This window comes from Marmota monax, unplaced genomic scaffold (genome assembly GCF_021218885.2).
Source record: "Marmota monax isolate L192 unplaced genomic scaffold, Marmota_monax_Labrador192_F-V1.1 WCK01_AAM20220418_F8-fsc00497, whole genome shotgun sequence".
Taxonomy (NCBI): domain Eukaryota; kingdom Metazoa; phylum Chordata; class Mammalia; order Rodentia; family Sciuridae; genus Marmota; species Marmota monax.
The window spans coordinates 235,766-256,460 of record NW_026694563.1 but is presented as its reverse complement, the minus strand read 5'-3'; the positions used below and the strand labels follow the sequence as shown (position 1 = coordinate 256,460).

General features: G+C 36.8%; 1 long non-coding RNA gene across 7 annotated transcripts in view; it reads right to left on the bottom strand.

The window, feature by feature from the left end:
- Positions 1 to 543: 543 nt before the first annotated feature.
- Positions 544 to 20,695, bottom strand: part of LOC131423271 (uncharacterized) — a 57,886-nt gene continuing 37,734 nt past the window's right edge. For 4 of the 7 annotated variants that reach the window (XR_009224610.1, XR_009224609.1, XR_009224608.1 and 1 more), the window contains 2 exons: positions 3,078 to 3,199; positions 544 to 1,989 (listed from right to left, as the gene is read on the bottom strand). This is a non-coding gene — a long non-coding RNA (uncharacterized LOC131423271). Of the gene's footprint in view, positions 1,990 to 3,077; positions 3,200 to 14,190; positions 14,385 to 20,695 lie in introns of all 7 variants that reach the window. The other 3 variants (XR_009224611.1, XR_009224612.1, XR_009224607.1) reach the window with 1 other exon arrangement.

Below are 20,695 nucleotides of genomic sequence, written 5' to 3'. Positions count from 1 at the left end.
CATGGTGCCTGAGAGTTCAGGTTGGTGAAGAGAGCCATAGTTTTGGCAGAGGTGGTTGAAATCAATTAGAAGAATTATATTGAGGGTTTTTTTTTTACTGTTCTGTACCACCAAATGCTTGCATAAATGCTTTGTTACAGGCATGGACTGCTCTGTTCTTAACTCAGATGGTGAAATCATGGTCTCTAAAGCCAAAAGTGCTCACCTTCAGGGGAGACCTCCCTGGAGACAGTGGAAATTGTCAACTACTTTGATTGGAACTCTATAAAGTAGCATTTAAAATACAGTATCATCATGGCTGGGTGTGACAGTACATGCCTGTAATCCCAGTGGCTTGGGAGGCTGAAGCAGGAGGATCTCAAGTTCAAAGCAGCCTCAGCAAAAGCAAGGTGCTAAGCAACTCACTGAGATGCTATTTCCAAATAAAGTACAAAATAGGGCTGGGGATGTGTCTCAGTGGTTGAGTGCACCTAAATTCAATTCCCAGTTAAAAAAAAAAAACATTATTTATGACACAACATAAAGTAGATGGAGACAAATGGAACTGATTGAATTGTTTATTTTTTTTCTCTGTAATTCTCAGCCTTTTCAGCACCGAGCAATCGAGCATATTTCCTCAGATCATGAAGACTGTCCTCATCTGTTGTTGGAACCAGGAAATAATTTGCCTAATACTTTTAATACTGTAATTATTTTAGCATTAAGATACTTGTCTCTCATTCTCATATAGTTATTAGTATAAATTTATATTATAGGCATCAGCAAGATAAATACATAAAAGTGATTAGATTGGGAGAAATGTTTAGATTTGTCCTTAAGGTATCACATGGCTTCTTACAACATGGGACTCTGATTATGTGAACTCTGAAATTTCCCAAATAGTATATTATATAAAATTCACTGAATTCAAGAAATGTTTTTTAAAAACTTGAAATAAATAATTTAAAATATCTAAACTCCTGCTATAAATCAGCAGTATCATCATAGATGTTCAATGCAAATCTTTCCCTTACATTTTTTTTCCCACAGAATCTAGGTTTTTGTTTTTTGGTTTTTTGGTTTGTTTATTTTATTTTATTTATTTATTTTTTTTTTTGTAATTCCATTGTTAGGCATAGGCAGGAGTCTGGTGGAATTGGCCTGTGTTCCATCCAATGGGTCAATTCAAATCACGGTAAAGGGACTTGCAAACCAGATTTGTATAAAGGCAAATAAAATACAGGGAAATTTTTGTTTTTGTAAATGTTTGATATATACAAACATTTATTTGTTCTTCCTAAAAATTTTAGACCTATGAGGGCCAAGTAATGTTCTATTTGAAGCTACCATTTTTTTTCCTGAAAAAAATTTTTTTAAACCCTTCAGATGCACTACATGTGTGAAGTGCTGTGGACAGGCTAAAGGTTAAAAGCGTGTATGTTAAATATGTCCATGTGCTGGTGCACAGAGGCCTCTCTTGGAAGCCATGTAACTTTATTTAGTCAGTTTTTATGAAAAGCGATAGAGTAGCACCTGGGGGTAAAGCTCTGAAACAACAAAGTTTGGACAGAATGTCCTGGAGATACAGCATGGAAGGGAAATGCTCTTGTTCTTTCCTGCTCCCTCACTAGCTTCAGAGCCTCCATATTCTCCATTAAGCCAAAGTTAACAGATGAGACAAACATAAATAACCATCCATATTTGTTTTTAGTGTTGTCAGCAACCTTCAGGGAAGCAGTGTTGGGTGTGATGTTTGTCTAACAACTATGCCAAATTATAGAATCACTCCCAGAATCCAGGCTCTGCTGGACTCAGTTGCCTCTTCTGGAGGGTTGAATGCTCAGATTTCTTAGTGCTTTTCCTTCTTCTTTGCAAGATGGTTTTTGGATGCACGAGACAGTCTCCTGACTTCGTGGAACTACAAGATAGGAGGAGACATCCTGGTGTGTCAGCCCCTCATGTTTGTCCTTGGTTCTTGCTGTGTGCTGAGGGAGTTTGATTGGCCTTAACCTGGAAGGCAGAGAATCCACATGTGTCTCTTCTCTCCCAAGGTTCTCACAGACATTAACAAAGTACATATATCATACTATCCTTACAGAAAATGTTTTTCATAACATCCTCTGGAGAAACAGCTACAAAACAAAGCCTGGGTCAGTGGCCAGGGCAGAAGTGGAATGTGAAGAAAGTGGAAGGAGAGGACAAGGTGGAACCAGGGCTGCTGGGTGCAGGCTGTGGGGGCTTCCAAGGAGAGGGTGTCTGTGCTGAGCCAGGAAGGACTAGTAGCTGTTTTTCAGATGTAAAAGAGGAAAGGGTTACAGAGACAATACACTATACAAATAAAAAGGTTGGAGGCTGGTTGGAGGAGCTACAAATAATTTTTATAACAAGAAACTTTCACTGATTTCATAACAGAAAACTGCTTTATGAACTAAAATGATTCAAGACGAGTTGAACATTTTGTATAGGTATAGGATTCAATTTATATCAAGTAGTTCTCCCTTATCCTTGGTTTTGCTTTCTGTGGTTACAAGTACCCAGTCAACTATAGTCCAAATATAGTATATGGAAAATTCCAGAAATAAACAATTCATATAGTTTGCATAACTCTTATTACTGTGTGCTATTATAATTGTTCTATTTTATTAGCATTGTTTCTCTCTGACTGTGTCTCATTTACAAATTAAACTTTACCCAGGAAAAGTTTGCTGTGTCCCACACAGCAAGGGATCAGTAAACCAAATGGAGGTGTGAACTGGTTGAGAAAATTAAAGGTCTAAAGAAATGTTTAGAAATAAAAACAAAAACATGAAAATAGTTTAACAGTGGGAGCATGGTAGGTGGATCAGATCTTAAGAGTCTGATCTCTTAACAAAGAAGAAAAGCCCAACACCTTTTATTTATAGGAAAGCACATCACAGAGATTTATTGTAAGAGAAAAACTTCTTCAAGATAAACAAAGGGCAAAGTAGAGCACCAGGAATAGGTTAATTGAGGCTCATCTACTAATAGGTTAATTGAGGCAATATCTTCTTCTAGCTCTGGACACCTAGGTGTGTATGTGGAGGAACAAACACAGTATATGTGGAAGATAGTATTACCTGCAGTTTCAGACATCTACAAATGGTCTTGAAGTACATCCTTGCAGATGGGGAGGGGGACCACTGTATTCCTCCTAAAACAAAGCTGGCATCTTTATATAAGTGCACATGGGAGAAGTAACCTGAAATATAATGAGAAGAAGGAAAATAAATCAAGAGCAAACCTTTGTTTATCAGGAAACTGACCCCCAGGGAGCAGAAGAGAAAGGAGTGAAGCCAGGGCTTGCATGGGTCTTTTCCTCTCTGCAGTGAAGGGACAAACACAAACCTTGCTTCACAGGATGACCTAGGCCAACCAAGCTACTCTGCTATAAAGTCAGCAACTTGGTCATTGTGCTGAATAAGGACAGATACAGAGCTGGGATCAAAGCCTCACACTTAAACCCTGAAATTATTGTGGGCAGTGCAGTGGGCAGGAAGCCCTGCTGCATTTCTGGGCAGCCATTTGATGGGAGCCCACCTTCCTGCTCTGGCCAAGGATCTGCTAGGGGCATCTATTGAGTTAATGATGGTCTCACCAGCTCCAGGCTCAGAGCATACAACTGCACCAGCCTGCAGATCTGGGAGCCAGGTCATGGTCATGGAGGTGCCTTGACCAAAAGCACCACTGTATCCCACCTGCTGGATGCTTCTCTGTTATCTCAGCCACCCTGAAATTTGAGTACTGAAACATATGACTTATGATGCAGAATGAGAATCTGTCAATAATTGAGCAGCAGTCTACACTTCTCTGATGACTGGAAGCACCTTAGAAGTAATCTCTTCCCACTCCAGGATGAAGAGGAGAGGACTCCTGATACACACTCTTGCCTCAAATACCCACATTCTAAGACCCAGAGAGATGGAATCCTTCATTCCCTAGCTGGAGTAGGAGATTCCAGAGGAAGGACTGGCCATCCCAAGTCTGTCCCCCGGGGAAGGTGTCACCTTAGTCCCACCCTTTTTTCCCCCTTCACACATCTAGAGGGAACTGCATGGTGACCTCTAAGAACAAGTGAGGCTGGGCATGGTGACTGGAGATTTTCTTCTTATGAAACTCCCTGCCATTCCCTGATGGGGATGGGCAAAAAAGTATATAGGCTGCTCTTAGAACAGGGATCAGGTTTCTAGAAATTGGTGCTATTGTAGTTTGTTAGGGCTGCCTGTAACAAAGCACCAGAGATTGAGTGACTCAAACAGCAGAAGTTTATTGCCTCACAACTCTAGATGTTGCAAATCTGAGATCCAGGTGTCAGCAGCATGGTTTTTCTTGAGGCCTCTCTCCATGGCTTGTAGATGCTGTCTTCTTCCTAGGTGCTCACATGGTGGTCTCTCTGTGAGTGTCTGTGTCCTAATCTCCTCTTCTTAATGTGATACCAGCCAGACTGGATTAGGGACCACTGAAAGAGCTTCAGCTTCCCTCTTTAAAGGTTCTGTCTCCATATATCATTGCATTCTGAGGTCCTGGAGGCTAGGACTTCAACATATGAATTTGAGGAGAGGCACATCAGGTGGGCCAGCTGTGGCAATCCTTTAGTTATTGTGCCCATGGACAGAATCATGGTTTAGAGATATTAATGGCCATAATTTCAAATCATACGTTTCTTTTCCATTCATCAAAAATAAACGTTATTCATAACTTATCAGTTATTCTGGTGGGTCCAACGTCATTACAAGGGTCTTAAAATGAAGAAGAGATGGGATGTTGGGTCCCTGAGGAACTCATTCCCTGAGAGCTTCACCAAGGGGCAGCTTCAGCCAGGCTGTGTGCCTGAGGAGGCATGGACACCAGGGATTGCCAGGGACTTGTGAACTTGTGAGGCCTGACACTTGTGAAAGTCTGTGGCCCTGTCCCTCTCTGGGAAGTAACTGCTTGTGTCTTGCAGGGGTGCGAATTCCTGGTGGCAGAGTACAGGTAGTTTCTTGAGCTTACATCTTTTGTCTCCATGAAGGTTCAGAGAGTTTTCCAATCTTGTCAGAGAATGTTTTTCAAATATCTAAATGTGTGGGTTTTTTTTTATAGTACAATCATGCTATGAAGCTATATCCCAAAATGTGGAGTCCCATCCCTGTATTTTCTCTTTGGCTCTGTAGAAGGTGTGAGTGCACACAGTTGGTGAGGGTCACTACTCTGTCGTTATTTGTTTCTTGCACTGATAAATCTTCCAGAGATTTATCAGTATATTGATATTTTTAAAGAACTACCTTTTGGTGTCATTGATCTTTCTTTGCTGTTTTTAATTTTATTGCTGTGTTATTATCTTTAATGTTTCTTTCTTCCTACTTGCTTTGGGTTTAATTTTTGGTCTTTGATGTCTAATTTCTCAGAGCAAAGAGTTAATTGAGTTATGTTTTTGAGATTTTATTAATTAATTGAGTTATCTTTTTCATAATGTGGGCATTTCAGTACTATACATTTCCTTCTAATCACTGCCTTTATCTGTAACTCAGAGTTTGATATTTTGTTTAGTTGAAAATATTTTCTAAATTTCCATGAGAATTCCATGGGCCATTTAGAATTGGGCTGGTCAATATGTGTCTAAAGAATTCATTGTTATCTTTCTCTTAGTGATTTCTACATTAATATCAAACCATATAAAGTGTTTTATGTGACTTTCATTTATTTAAACCTACTAAGATTTGATCTGAAATGCAAGATGTGATCTGTTCTGGTTCACTTGGCAAGGACATGTACCCTGTGCATTGAGTGGAGGGTCTATGAAAGTCCAGTCTGTGCACTTGGCTCCTGGTATTGTTCTTGTCACTACCCTTGATGATTTTCTATCAGTTTGATTGATGACTTGGAGAACAGGATCAAAATCTTCATTTTCTCTTATGAATTTGTCACATTCTTCTTCAAGTTCTTTCAATTTTCTCTTCCTGATTTTCAAGCTCTGACATTGCACATTTAGAATTATTGTGTCTTCTCATAAAATGACTCTTACCTCATCATGGAATGCCCCTCATTCTCCCTGGTGGTGTTCTTTGTTCTGATGTCTATGTGTGTACCATTCATATAGATGGTTCAGTTTTCTTTTCATTAGTGTTTGCATGGTATGTTTTCTTCCAGCTTCTTCTAGAGCATTTAAAATTGTTATTCTTAAAAGTAATTCTGACATTCTTTGTACATGGATATTCTCTATATGTAGAGTTAGGTTCTCACTGTTACTATAGTAAAGCAATAATATATAGTTCTGTGGTTTTTTTAAAGTATTTATTGAGTTGTAGATGAGCACATATAGTAGCTTTGTTTTTTTATGTGGTGCTGAGGATTGAACCCAGTGTCTCACACTTGCGAGGCAAGCGCTTTACCACTGAACTACAGCCCCAGTCCCATTTTTGTGGGTTTTTTATTGTGTATATTTTATTTTTGCTTAGGCAGGTTTTGTTGTTTTTTAAATTTTTTATTTGTGTTTTTCTTTGGCCAACAATTCTAATTCTAGGAACTTCATTTTTTTATGTGTTATAATTAAACATAATAGTGGATTTCATTGCTATGTATCTGTTTGATCAATTTTATTTCCCAGCATCTCCCCTTTCCATCCCTTCCTCCTGATCCCTTTCCTCTACTGTACTGGTCTCCCTTCTATTATCTTTAAAAGCAATCTGCCAGTCTGTGTTTTGACTAATGTGCTTAGACATTTGCATTTAATAAAATCATTGATCTATTTGGATTTAGCTACTTATTATTTGTTTCCCATTTGTGCCATATGTTTCTGGTTTCTCTATTTCCCTTTTCTAACTTCATTTGTGTAATGTGAATAGGTTTGGCTGTCGCACTGTTTTTTGTTTTGTTTTAGTTTAATCATTTTTATTTCAAGTATACTTTTAAAATCATAAATGGAGTTTTATAATCTAAAGCTGAAACATTTATTTTCATTACTTTAGAATCTCACAAGCAATTCCAGACCATTCTTTGTAAATTCAGTCTTTTTTGCTGTTTTTAAGACTTCTGAGACTAAGATATTACACTCACTACTCCATTCTAAATGTACAATTTTAGATAACTACTGTACACTTGTTGGTAAGAGAGTTTTTTGAAAACAGTTCATCAAATATAAAGAATGGTTTCCATCCAAGGATCAGCAATGAGGGGAAAATATTAAACACCTTTCAAGAAAACATTTATTCGTTAAAAAAAAAAAACAGAACAGAAACAATGAGTTCTTTGTCATAAAACATAACATATAATATTAATCTAAATTTTTTTGTAGCCTTTGGTAATATCAACCCCACCCCAAGGCCTCAATCTTATGTACTTATTTTTTTAATGCAAAGTCACCACTGGAATTTCCTGGAAAAGAAAAAAATTCCCAGTTGTTATTTCAAAGATGAATAGGTTATTTCTAAGGAAAAGAGCTGCCCTGGTAATTTCTCTCAAATGCTCATTTTATTTTTTTTTCAAATGTTCGTTTTAAATGAAAATAGTTAATGGAAATATTTTTTAAAACCAACTTTGGGTACTATGCAGCATACTACTCATTACACAAAATAGGAAATCAAAACTTTTCTAGGAAAATTTCTACCTTTACTTTTAAGATTACAACTTACTCAACTTTTTTCCCTTTGATACATACACATGTGCACATGTGCACAGGAGCACACCCTCCCCCATACACTCACTCCCAAGTAAGACAATTTTTTGTATTTACTTATAAATTATGAGAAATATGAACTAGGTGTGCACAGGGTTTCATAGGTGTGACTGCAAGATGAGAGACACAGACTGTCAAACCAATAATTATTGCTGAAGAACTGGAGAAATGACAAATCTTTGGCCCAGCTGAATGAAGGCTGTATTCTTTCTCACATCACTTAAAGGAGGGACTGGAATGGATTACTTACACTGTGACTCAGCAAGACATCTACTCTGGTGCCCAGGTCACAAAAAGACATAAAAGTTGCATGTGCAGCAGCACTATTTCAACTAGCAAAAAAACTCAGATGCAAATTGAACTTGACTAAATTACATGTTGGTATATCCATTTAGTGGAATACTCAATGGAAGTTAAAAATAATAAGCCACATTGTCTCAACAAGGGCAAATGTAACCCATAATTTTATTGACTAGAATGAGCAACTTGCAGAAGCATACACACACTGCACCTGCAACATCCTTTAAGAAAAAGAGGATGGTAAACACCACATCCTTGGAACGCTCCTTTAAGGTCCCAGGAACCAGGCTAAGTTAAGGGAACATGGAGAGCAGGCCTGAGTCAGAATGTCCAGATACCGCTATTTTGAAGGACACTGACATTCTCTCATGTATGCTGGGACCTGGGACATGTTAGTATTATCTGTAGAAAGCCACTTTTTTGCATGCATGACAGGACAACTTCTCCTTGGGATGTTGGTCATATAAAGAACAAAGCAAGCTAATACTGACGATGAAGTCAGAATTAGACAGGCAGTCAGTGTAGATAGGGAAATTGAGTCAGGTCAGATCTAGGAGGCCAATTTTGAGTGAGTCTGGGAAGTTGGAGACTGTCCCCTGAGGGATCCTATCAAGAACCTGCCCCTGCTCCAACCTGTTGCCAAGGTAACCTGTCCCTACAGGGAGCTATAAGGTTGTTAATGTGTCCTTGGCTACTCCACCCTGCCATTCCCCCTTCAGCCCACCTGTTTCCCACCTTTTGGCCATCCCTACAGCATTCCTGAGCCTAGTCACATACACAGAAAGGAGAAGGACAAGGGGGGAAAGGCAGGAGAACAAAGGAATCCTAGGACATATAAAAAGGGCAGAACACCTCGCTTCTTGGGATACCATGATACCAGCTATGGCCCCCTTCTTCTTCCCAGGAGAAGTCTATGTTACCCCTTTTTAAATAAACCCTGCTTTGTATGCTTGCCTCAGCATGCCTCTCTAATGTTCAAACTTCTACATGTGGGGAAGCAGGTATCAACGATGTCACTGCTTCTGCAGCCTAACCTACAAAACCTCCCTCCATACAGTGACTGGTGCTGAACTGAGGGCACTGCAGAAAGGATAGGTGTCTTTCATTCAGCTGGCCACCACCAGACAAACGCCATAGGAATAGGAGACATTCTTTTCTGGGGTGGCATTGTGAGGGACAGGAGGTGCTCCTTGGTGAAGCACTATGAGGGAAGAAGGTCCAGCCTTCACTACTGGACTCTAGTAAAGCCTCCCATTCAGCCTGTCACCACTGGACCTTCCCCCAAAGCATTTTCCCTACATCTCACTCACCATCTCTAGGTTTCTTCCTGGTTGTTCAGCAACCTATTCCACTGCCCTGGCACAACTGGGCTGTGGACATTATAACCCTATTTATAAATTGTTTAAAATACACAAAATAAGTCTCTGGACTGTTTAGGAATGCATACATACACAATAGAGTCTAAAGGGAAATACAGGAATAAGGAAGATTAAATTCAGGTTAGTGGTTATATTCTGTGAGAAAATGTCAGGATGGATTAGACAGGGAAATTCAAGGTATCCTGATCAGGAAATCAATAAAGGTGTTCTTTATTAAAAAAAATAATAAAGAAATTGTGTATTTGAAATATTAAATGGTAAAATCCATATATTTATCTCCCCATATACATATGAAGAAATGCACCCAAAATCTTAGAAATGTGTATTGTTGAGCAGTAAGATTATGAGGTATTTTTTCTATTCATATTTTCTAAAAATTTCTTTTAGAATGTGTATCATTTTTATTAACAGAAAAAAACACTGCAAGAATAGCTTTTGATAAAGAATGTTTTATTACAAACAGACATACAGGGACAGACCACATAATACTGAGATCAGGATGTGCCTGGCTTTCTGAAATAGACTGTTTCCATTTCTCCAACATTTTGTGCTCCTACTGTGGGATGTCAGTCTCAAACATCACTTGGGTGATCACGCAGCAATAGCTAAACTGAATCTTAAATGCTTCACTTTGCTCCACAGACCATTAGGCTGCTGGACTGTGTATCATCTGTGTATCACAAGGTCTGGCAGGGCAACAGAAACTGGAAGCTTTGAACCCTTGGTCCCATATGCACCCTCCACTGGGGATGCACTTGGCTTTTCACAACTGAGGGATGAAGGTGACTCCTGCTGCAGGGGGAAAAGGCTGTGCCACCATCAAGGCATTGCCTAACTCAGTGTAAAAAATATTTTTTATATTTAAATTTAAGTATTTGATCCATTTTGAGTTAATATTTGTACCTGTTGTGAGAAGGAGTCCAACTCTGTATTTGTGAACATGGATAACTATTGTCACAGCACCATCTGTGGAAAAGATTCTTTTTTTCCTCTAGTGAATTGTCTTGGCAATGTTGTTAAATATCAACAGACCATAAATATAAAGGGTTCCTGTGGACTCTCCCTTTCCATCCATCTATACCAGCAGTGATCCTACCAGCACTGCACTGTCTTCAGTACTTATTGCATTGTCCTGGGGGAACTGGGTCTCTTGGAAGCACTACATATTCCTCTGGCTGCTTTTGTCTTTGACCCAAAGGCCTTGCACTTGACAGAGGGAACTTGTAAGCAGGGCCCAACCTCAGACACCCATTATTCTTGTCCCAAGAATTCTCTTCAGTATTTATTTTAGTATAAGAATGATAGCAATCAATTTCTTGAGTTTCTTTTTGTCAGCAATCATTTATTTCACCTTTGCTTTGGGAGAAATTTTGGTGGATATAAAACCCTAACACTTAAAAAAATGTTATTCCATTGACTCCTGGATTTGTAAGTTGTCAGCAGTGAGTTGTCACTGTGTTCTTTCAGTGTACTGTGCCTTTTCTCACTGTCTACTCTCAATATTTCCCTTGAAGCTTTGGTTATAAGTAATTTTACTAGTATGTGCTTAGGTGTGGATTTTGCAGAATTTTCTGAATCTCTGGGTTAATGCCTTTCATCAATTTATTGAAATTTTTGATCATTCTCTTTTAATGTTATCTTTGCCATTTCTATTTCACTTTTTTAGGACTCAAATTTTGCATGTTAACTTTTGAACGTGTATCACAGATTTCTTTTATGTAGCTAAATGCATTTTCTCTTTATTTCAGTTTGGATATTTGCTATTGATTTGTCTTCTACTTCAGTAATTCTAAGCTCTGCTATATCAAATCAGCGATTAAAACTCATTTTCTTAATTCTTGATTTCCTACATATTATATGTCCATTCTATAATATTCTCTTGATTTTTAACATGGACTCAAATTTCCTAATGACATTGTAGGTCATTCTACCTCCTCTGACTATGTTTTCATCTACCATCTTCAACACATTAACCATGGTCATGTTAAAGAACAATTTCAATATCAGGGCCCCATGGAGATCTGCCTGTATTTCTTTCCCTCTTGCTATCTATCATCATTTTTTGTCTCACCCATGTATGGTTATTATTAGATATTGTATATTAAAAGACTTCAAATGTTCCAGATAGTATGATAACCCACAAGAGATGGCTTCTCTATTCCTCTCTTTAATAAATAAATGACAAGGCTATTATTTCAGTCCCATTAAGAAATCAAGAAAATTAGGCTGAGCTGTTAGATTCAGTGTACCTTTGCCACCTTCATCCTCAGATGTGGGCTCCCTGTCTTCTGAATTACAGTCATGTCCTCAGCCTTGACGTGCTACCTAAGACCAATTCTGTACTTAAGATTCCCACTCCAAGTTTCTTCAGTCTCCTAACTTGCACAGTTTCAATGTGACGCAAAATTATAAAGAGGAAGCCTGGTATTGTGGTTGAACCAGGGTCTCCTCCAAAGTGGTTCCTTGGAGCCAAAGCAGCACAAAATTATAGGAATATTTTCTCAGATTTCAAGATTGAAAGCCAGGCTCCTGAACCTCCTGCATACCTCTGAACTTAGCACACATCTCTTGGGTCAAATAGGCCCTTTAGAAAACTGTACAATGGAGACCTCTTGATTTCTGATATATTGTCACTCTGGCTCCACTTGATCTTTAGAAGCTTCTGTATGAACCATGGAGAGATCAAAAAGAAAGGATGCAACAAATATTTAAATATCTAATGCTACCTCTTGTTTGTTATAACTAATGATGAAGAAAGGCAATGTGTGAGATGCAATTTTACTTCTATTTTTCTGCCATACCAAATATGAAAAAGCTATTACCATAAATGATTACAGTGCAGCTGAGCCAAAGTTCCTCAAGATTATTTTGATAAACTGCCACATTAATGGCCCTCAGTTATCCATAACACCCAAGATACACAACCTTGTGTGAGCCCCTCATATACTGATTCTGACCTAGCCAAGGGGCTTCTGTTATGATTTACTATGATGTGTCCCACAAAAGCTCACATGGGAGGCAATGAAAGAAAGTTTAGAGGTGAAATGATTTGGGTTGTGGGAGCCTTACCCTAATCAGTGCATTAATCCACCTGAATGTATTAACTGGGTGATAGCTGTAGGCAGGGAGTGTTGGCTGGAGAAGGTAGGTCACAATGGGTATGACTTTGGGGTATATATTTTGTTCCTGGAGAGCAGGGCTCTCTCCCTCTGCTTTCTGAGTTTCATGATCTGAGCTGCTTTCCTCCTCCACACCTTTCTGCCATGATGTTCTGCCACAGAGTTGGCCATTTATGGACTGAGAACTCTGAAACCATGAATCTCAAAATAAACTTTTCCTCCTCTAATTGTTCTTTTCAGGTATTTTGGTTGCAGTGGAAAAAGAAAAAGAAAATACTTACTGAAATATTGCCCTTTGTCCAAGGTGATACTGGCAAATATGGCAGAAGCAGAAGCTTCATAAACATGTGCATATTAGTGCTTACCTTTTGAAAATATGAAAACACCACTCTCTGATGAAGTCCGAAATGAAAAGCCTAACATAGGAACACCCTCTATTCCAGCCTGGCCAGGTGTAAGGCCAGCATAGATGATTGTGTTTCCAGTTCAATCCCCAGAGTCACCACATTATCTGAGAAGGACCACCAGAAGAACAACCAAGCAAAGCCAAGTCCCCAAAGCTACAATTTGCCAAAGATCATGATCAGAACACTAACTCTGAGTACACCCCACCTGTTCATCCTCCTGCATTTTCTCCCAACCCCAAGTGAGCACCCATCCAGATGTGGAGCTCATAATTCTCTTGACTTTAAATATGCCTGTCCTGAGAAGGTATGTATTTGATATGTATATACATATCAAACATACACAAACACATGTGTGAATGTACAATTTACACAATTGTGACATGTTGAGACAACAGGAGAATTTTACTTTTTATTTTTTCTATGCATTATTAGTACAGTATTATTCTACTTTATAGATTTCTATGGTTGATTTTTCACTTTGCATCAGAGGTTCTCAAGCAGAGGTGTCTTTGCCTCCCCAGAGACATTTGGCAACATCTATATGTTTTCAACTGTCTCTATGTGAGAATGCTGCTGGCCTTTCCCTGAGAAGTTGGAGATGCTGATTAACTCCCCAATACACAGGACAGCCCTCTACAACAAAGTGTTAGCCAGCCCAAAATGCCAATGTCAAAGTTGAGAAACTTGCATTAATCCTTGTTATTGCAAGCACTTCATCATATACACCACTGCATGACTCTACTGCAATTTATTTTTATTTAATTATTTTGTTCTTATACATGATACCATTGTATATAATCTTCATTATGAAAGTGGGCAAAAGTGTTTCTAGAGTTTATCAGCTTGGGAGTGGAGTTTCTGGGTCACTGGGAGCGTGCACATCTGACAGTAAGAATAATGCCAAACTGCTTCCCAAGTCACAGTGCCAGCTAACTCTGCTTCCAGTCTTTCATAAGTGGCCCCTCATAGTTTATTTTCATACACTTGAATTTTAAGGCTAGTGATCATGGATGGCCACACTAAAGTGACACCTAAAAATGATTCTTTCTGTTATCAATGACAGTCATTTGTGGATTGTACACATTGAAAGTATTGCATTCCACATTTCAATTCTTTCTCATCTGAAAACGTATTTGCTCCTCTCTGGTTAGTCTTTTCACTTTCAAATTCATGATCTTTCTCTTTATAGTTAGAAATACCTCTAACGTGGTATTGTCAGTGGTATTGTGGCTTTTACATTTTTATTCTTATATTGTAGGTTGCCAATTAATAGAAATAAAAATTTATTTTTGTATAAATGACCTTTTATCTTGTCTTTGTTAACTTCAACTTACCTGGTCTAGTACTTTTTTCTAGATTCCGTAGACTTTTCTATTTCCATAAGAACATTGTTTCAAATAAACACATATTTACTTCTTCCTTTAAAATCTGTAGATTATTCTTTTTTTTTTTTTTTTTTTGGTCTTAATTTACTGGACTGGCTTGAATATCCAATGAAATCTTGAATGGGAGAAGTGAGAACCTTGTCCTAGATTATAGAAGAAGAAATTAAGGCACAAGATTTAGTATTATATTTCCAATGGATTTTCCTTGCCACCCATTGTCATATTGGGGAAATTTCTTCCCACTTAAATTTACTATGAGGTTGTATTACATATGGTTATTGGAGTTTTAAAATATTTAGTCTACATCTGCTGCGGTTGGAATAAGTGTCCTCTTAAAGGTTCATGGATTATTAAAGGTTTGGTCCCCAGGGTGACACTATTCAGAGATAGTGAAACCCTCAAGAGCCGGGGACTAGTAGGATGTCTTTAGGTCAGTGGAGATGTGCCTTCAAAGATGATAGTGGGACTAGACCCTCCTCTTTCTCTCTTTTGCTCCCTGGCCTTGAGGGGAGTGGTTTTACTTCACCAGGCACCTCCATCATGATGTGCTACCTCACATCAGGCAGGCCCAAATCAATGATGCCAACAGAACATGGATTGGAATTTCAAAGATTGTGATCCAGAAACAGACTTTTTTTAATGTATGAATTTATAGTGATGAAAAGTTACCATAGCATCTTTTGAGATGATCATATTTTTTTGCCCTTTATTCTAAAATGGTGTATTACAATAATTAGTTTTTCAATTTAGTATTTCTGGGGCAAGTGTTCTGTATCCTGATGCATTATCAATTTTCTATATTGCTTGTTTTGAATTGCTACTATTGTTCATAGATCTTGTTTCGATTTTCATGACATTTTAGTCATACTTTTTCTTGTTTTATAATCTTTGTGGACTCATGACACTTCTGGTCTCATAAAATAATTTGCAAAATGTTCCCTCCTCCTTAATTTTCTGAAAGCATTTATGAAATATATATAAATGTTAGACAGTATTAACCAGTGAAGTCTTCTGGGTCTGGAGTTTTGTTCATGGGAAATTTCTTATTACAAAGTCAACTTTTAAAATACATATGGGATGGCCATATAATTTTTTCTTCTTGTGTTATTTATGTATTATGTCTTCAAGGAGTTTTTTATTTGATCTATGTTATTTAATTTTTTAGCAAAGTGTTTTATAATATTTAATTATTATCCTTTCAATATATATTCAATTACATTCAGTATTTTTAGGATATATAGTGATGTCTTTTATTTTATTTTTGATATTCTCTTTTTTCCCTTAATGCGTATAAAGATTTGTAAGTTTCATTGATATATATGAAGATTTAAATTTTTATTTCATTGATCTTCCATAGTTCTCCTTTTTATCTATCATGCTGGTTTAGCCCTTATAAGAATCTTCTATTTACTTTGAATCTATTTGCTTTTGTTTTATAATTATTTTTCTTTTTTAATACATTTAAAACTGTAAATAACTTTTTTGGCTTGCTTCAGCTGAACCTCACAAATTTGGTATGCTATGTTTTCCTAATCATTCAATTTCAAAAAATCTTAAGATTTACCTTTTTATTTTTCTTTGGTCAATGACCATTTTAGAGGAGCATTATTCAACTTCCCAATATTCTAGGATTTCCATAATATCTTTCTGTTATAAACATTTTCCTCTGTATAATTGCATTATGTTCAGAGAACATATTCTGCATAATTTGAGTCCTTTAAATTTTGTTGAGACTAAATTTATGACCCAGAACATCATTTGTGTTGGCTTTTGAAAAGAATGTGTATTTTGATGTCATTGTTGGAGTATTTTTTGTCAGATAATTCAACTAAGACAAGTTGGTTGTCAAGATTTTCAAATCCTCTTGAGAAACAAAGGGTAAAATCTTTCAGTATGATTGAAGATTCTCCTATTTTTCTTTTTTATAACAAGCAATCTTGGATTCATGTTTTTGGAAGCTTTCTTATTGTATTCACAGAGACTTAGTATAGCTTTTTTGTTTGTTTGTTTAATTGATATTGCTGTCATTATGAAAATTTCCTCTTTCTCCACAGCAATACTTGGGTGCAGGAATCTCTTTGATCTGCTATTGCTGTAGTCCTCCCTGCTTTCCTTCCTTAACTTTTGCATCACATACCATTTTCATCCTTTTAATCTATAAGTTTATTTAGATTTGAAGTGCACTTTTTACATGTATGTTATAGAGTTGGGTTTTGCTGTTCATTAGGTCTTAAAATATCTGCCTTCTCATTAAATTATTTTTGAGCATTTACATTTGATGTAAATATTGACATGCCTAGGTTCAAAGGCACCATTCATTTTTGTTTGTCATTTGGTTTTTTCTTTTTATTACTCCATTTAAAAATTATTTGTGTAAATCACTTGCATTTTTCCCACTATTAGATTTTACTCAATATCTCTTTTCAAGGTTTTTTGGTGTGTGTTTACTTTCCAGTTTATATTATTCACCTTCAACTTATCACCGTTTATCTTCAAATGTGATATCAATTAATGTATATTGTAAAGATCACATAATAGGGGCTGGGGTTATAGCTCAGTGCTAGCGCACTTGCCAAGAATGTGTGAGGCACTGAGTTCGATTCTCAGCACCACATATAAATAAATTAAATAAAGGTCCCTGAGCAACTAAATTTTTTTAAAATTACATATCAATATATTCATTTCCTCCTCCCATTGTTTGTGTATGTCCATGTATTCACACATATTATTTCTGTATATGTTAGAAACCCCATGGCACTTTTGTTATTGCTTTTAATTAAATAGTAAATTATTTTGTCAAGAATTTGTAAAACAAAAGACAAGAGTATTCTATATTTATGTACATTTTACCATTTTTGGTGCTCTTTTCTGTTTGTGGCTTTTTTGTATTTGGTAATGTGTTTTTATTTCTTTGTTGGGGAATTTACATTGATTTTTGAAGGATGAGATTAGTCGTGTTGTGAAATGTACCATTTCTGAATCTGTTTAAAAGTTTTTATTTATATCATTCCTCCACTGAATAATTTAGAACTGGGATGATCTAGTGGACATCTATTATACATGGGGCCATAACCAAGTAGTGAATCATGTAAAAATGCCAATGTTGCAGAAATAACCTCTAACATGGTTGCAGAACACAAGGCCAACAAACAAATATCAATCACTGCATAGCAACATTAATATATTTAACTATTAAACACAACTGAAATGTATACTTAAAAACAATTGATAGCATAAGTTTTATGTTGTCTCTTTTACCAAAGTTTTTTTTTTCTTTTTCAGAAAGCATTAGGCAGGAGGATCACAAGTTCAAAGCCAGAATGGGTAACTTGGTGAGACCATCAAAATAAATTTCAGAATGTCTGAGAATATAACTAAAGCATAATTAGAGCAATTGTATAGCATATAAAAGGCCCCAGTTTCAGTCTCTAGTACAAATATATATATATATATATACACACACACATAATATATATAAAAGAGACAAGGTCTAGCAACTGGTATCTGATTAGATATGAAGTTATATTTTTTCCTTGAAGATAAATGAAAATATAAATCAGTCAAACAACAGTTACAATCACTTTTCTCTATGCCAACTATAATGACAATCTATAGTTATCAATACAATTTTAATTTTAGCAAACTAGGCAGAAGATTGGAAGAAATGTTTCACAAAAGAAAATAAAGAAGGCCAAAGAGCATATGAAAAGATTTCACATCATTACACAGTTCCCTGGAAATGTGAATTAAAGCCTTGATAATATATCACTACATACTCATTAAAATACCTGTATTTATTTACACATAAGAAAATTCTCAGGAAATGACAAATATTGGCAAGCATGTGTATTTAATTGGAACTATCACACATTTCTGGTGTAAATTAGTAGTCATTCGGAAGTTTCCCATGTAATTAAACAAACATGTACTTAACACATGACCTGAAAGTGTATTCATAAGTAATTACTCAAGAGAAATGAAAATATATATCTACATAAATACTTATAACAAAAATGTTCATATCATATTTATTCATAACAGCCCCAAACTGAAAACATCTCAAGTGTCCATCAATAAGTAAAACGCATGAGCTGAGGTTGTGGTAGAGCGCTTGCCTAGCATGCGTGAGGCACTGGGTTTGATCCCCGGCACCTCATAAAAATAAATAAATAAAAAATAAAGGCATTGTGTCCATCTACAACTAAAACAAAAATATATTTTAAAAAAAAATAAGTAAAAAGCAAAGCAAATTTTAGTGTTTCCATACAACAAAATCCTACTCAACAGTAAAAAGAAGCAAAAGGTAGGAAATTCAAAACCATTACTCCAAACAAAATAAGTCAGATACAACAGAATGCATACTAATGACCCCATTCGTGTTAAATTCTAAAGAGACAAAAGCCACCTAGTGATAGAAATAAGATCTGTGGTCTTCTGGTGCCAAGATGGGGAGAATGGCTTCTTAAAGGTAGGAAGGAACTTTGGGGCAGTGAAAATGTTCAGTGGTTTCATAGCTATATGGTTTTATTGGTCAAAACTAAGTGAACATTTTGAACAGGTGTATTAAAGTTGTTCAGAAAAAACTTCAACAGTTTATGAAAATTATGTCACAGTTTTGTCATAGTAAATAAAATAACAGCTAAAATGATATCTGTTTTATATGAATTCTTTTCAGTAAATATTTCCAAGACAAAGGGTATTTTTAAATGATTTGATGTTATTGTTTTCATTATTAAATTGTTCTTGCAATCACTAGGAATTTATAAAAACAATGTTCAGATCTTTGTTATCATTTTGTGCCTTTTACCAAATCTTTAATAATGAATACTTGCCTTAACAAAACACTTTAATGTTTTATCATCATAATTCATATTTCAAATTTAAAAGAGAGTGAGGAACTTATTCATTTAAAGAAAATCTCTAAATCACCTTGAGATTTTACTTAATAAGAAAAACAACTCTGTATAAAATTTATGCCAGGAAGTAAATGGATTCTATAAAGGTTGAGTTATGTCTTATCAATCATAATAAATCATTAATAATTAATAGGAGACCCAGCCTATGCATCGCATATGCACAAGATGGCCACAAGTGGTAATAACCTCTGTTGAAGCCTCATCCTACAGAAAGGGCCTGTAGCAAAAGAAAACTGTGCAGTCCTCTCAGAGGGCCTAGGACCAGACATGGATTTCTTCCTTGTGAAGTTCCCTTAAGAATAAATGTCCTTAAATAAACACTGAATTGCACTACTGCTCTAATCCACAGAATAAGGCATCAACTGCTGTGAACAAAAACAATGTAAAGGTCTAATCTAGTCCTAAATTGCTGCAAATAAGAACTAATTTGCTCTATATAGGACCCGATACCCATATAATTCTAGATCTTGTTGTTATTGACATTTAGTGCTGTGGATCCTTCACATCTTTGTGGCTGGAGATCTCTGACCTCTGCCCACACTTAGAAATCATGGCAACCAAAACAGGTCACCAGACCCTGCAAATGACCCTAACTGGAAAAAAAACCAGTTGAGAACCACTGCCCCAAACAAGATTTAAATGACTAGAAAGGCCCATATTGCACTAAAGCCATCTCTATTATCCCAGATGGATAATGGCTTACATACTGCAACCTGCATACACATTCTCTAGAGGCTGGTGGAAACAGATCAGGAGCTCCTTCTCTGAATTTCTGGTGTTATTATTAACACCTTGCCAGGAGATAATGATGCTTCTGGCTCCAAATACCCTACAGAATCACTGAATCACCTCAGATAAAGCCTCGATTTCTCTAGGACCACTTTATCCAAATTCCTTTTCTATTATGCTGTGCCCACTTGGGCGGCACCAATACCATATGCTGCTACCCTATCATGGCAAGGAAAGAGTAGTGGAACCATCCAGGGAAGAAGGGGATAAGGAAAGAGTAGTGGAGCCATCCTGAGAAGAAGGGGATAAGGGGAGTGCCCTTCCCTCCATTCCTTGGCCCACAACACCCTCCTTGGTGCCGCCTTTGGTGGGAGAGTCAAAGAACCCTCCCACCTTCCCTATGTCAAGAGAAGAAGTACATATCCACAGAAATCTGTCTATAAAACTCTGCTTGAATCTGTGTTGCTATAATAAAATACCTGAGACTATGTACTTTTTTAAAAGAAGAGAGGCTTATTTAGCTCATAGGCCAAGGGCATGGTGCTGGCTTCTACTTGCTTTAGTGAGGTGCTCATGGCAGATGGATTCATAAAGGTGGGAGCACTGACAGAAAAGGTGGCATAACAAGACCAAGAATCAAGAGATTGGACAGGATACGGCTCTCTCTTGTAGAACAACCTGCTGTCCTATGAACAAATCCACTTTTATCAGACCTGACCCATTCCTGAGAGATAGCATAAATCCCTTCCAAGGGTGAACTCCCATGTCCTGATTATCTATCACTATCACTAGGCCCCACCTCTTAAAGT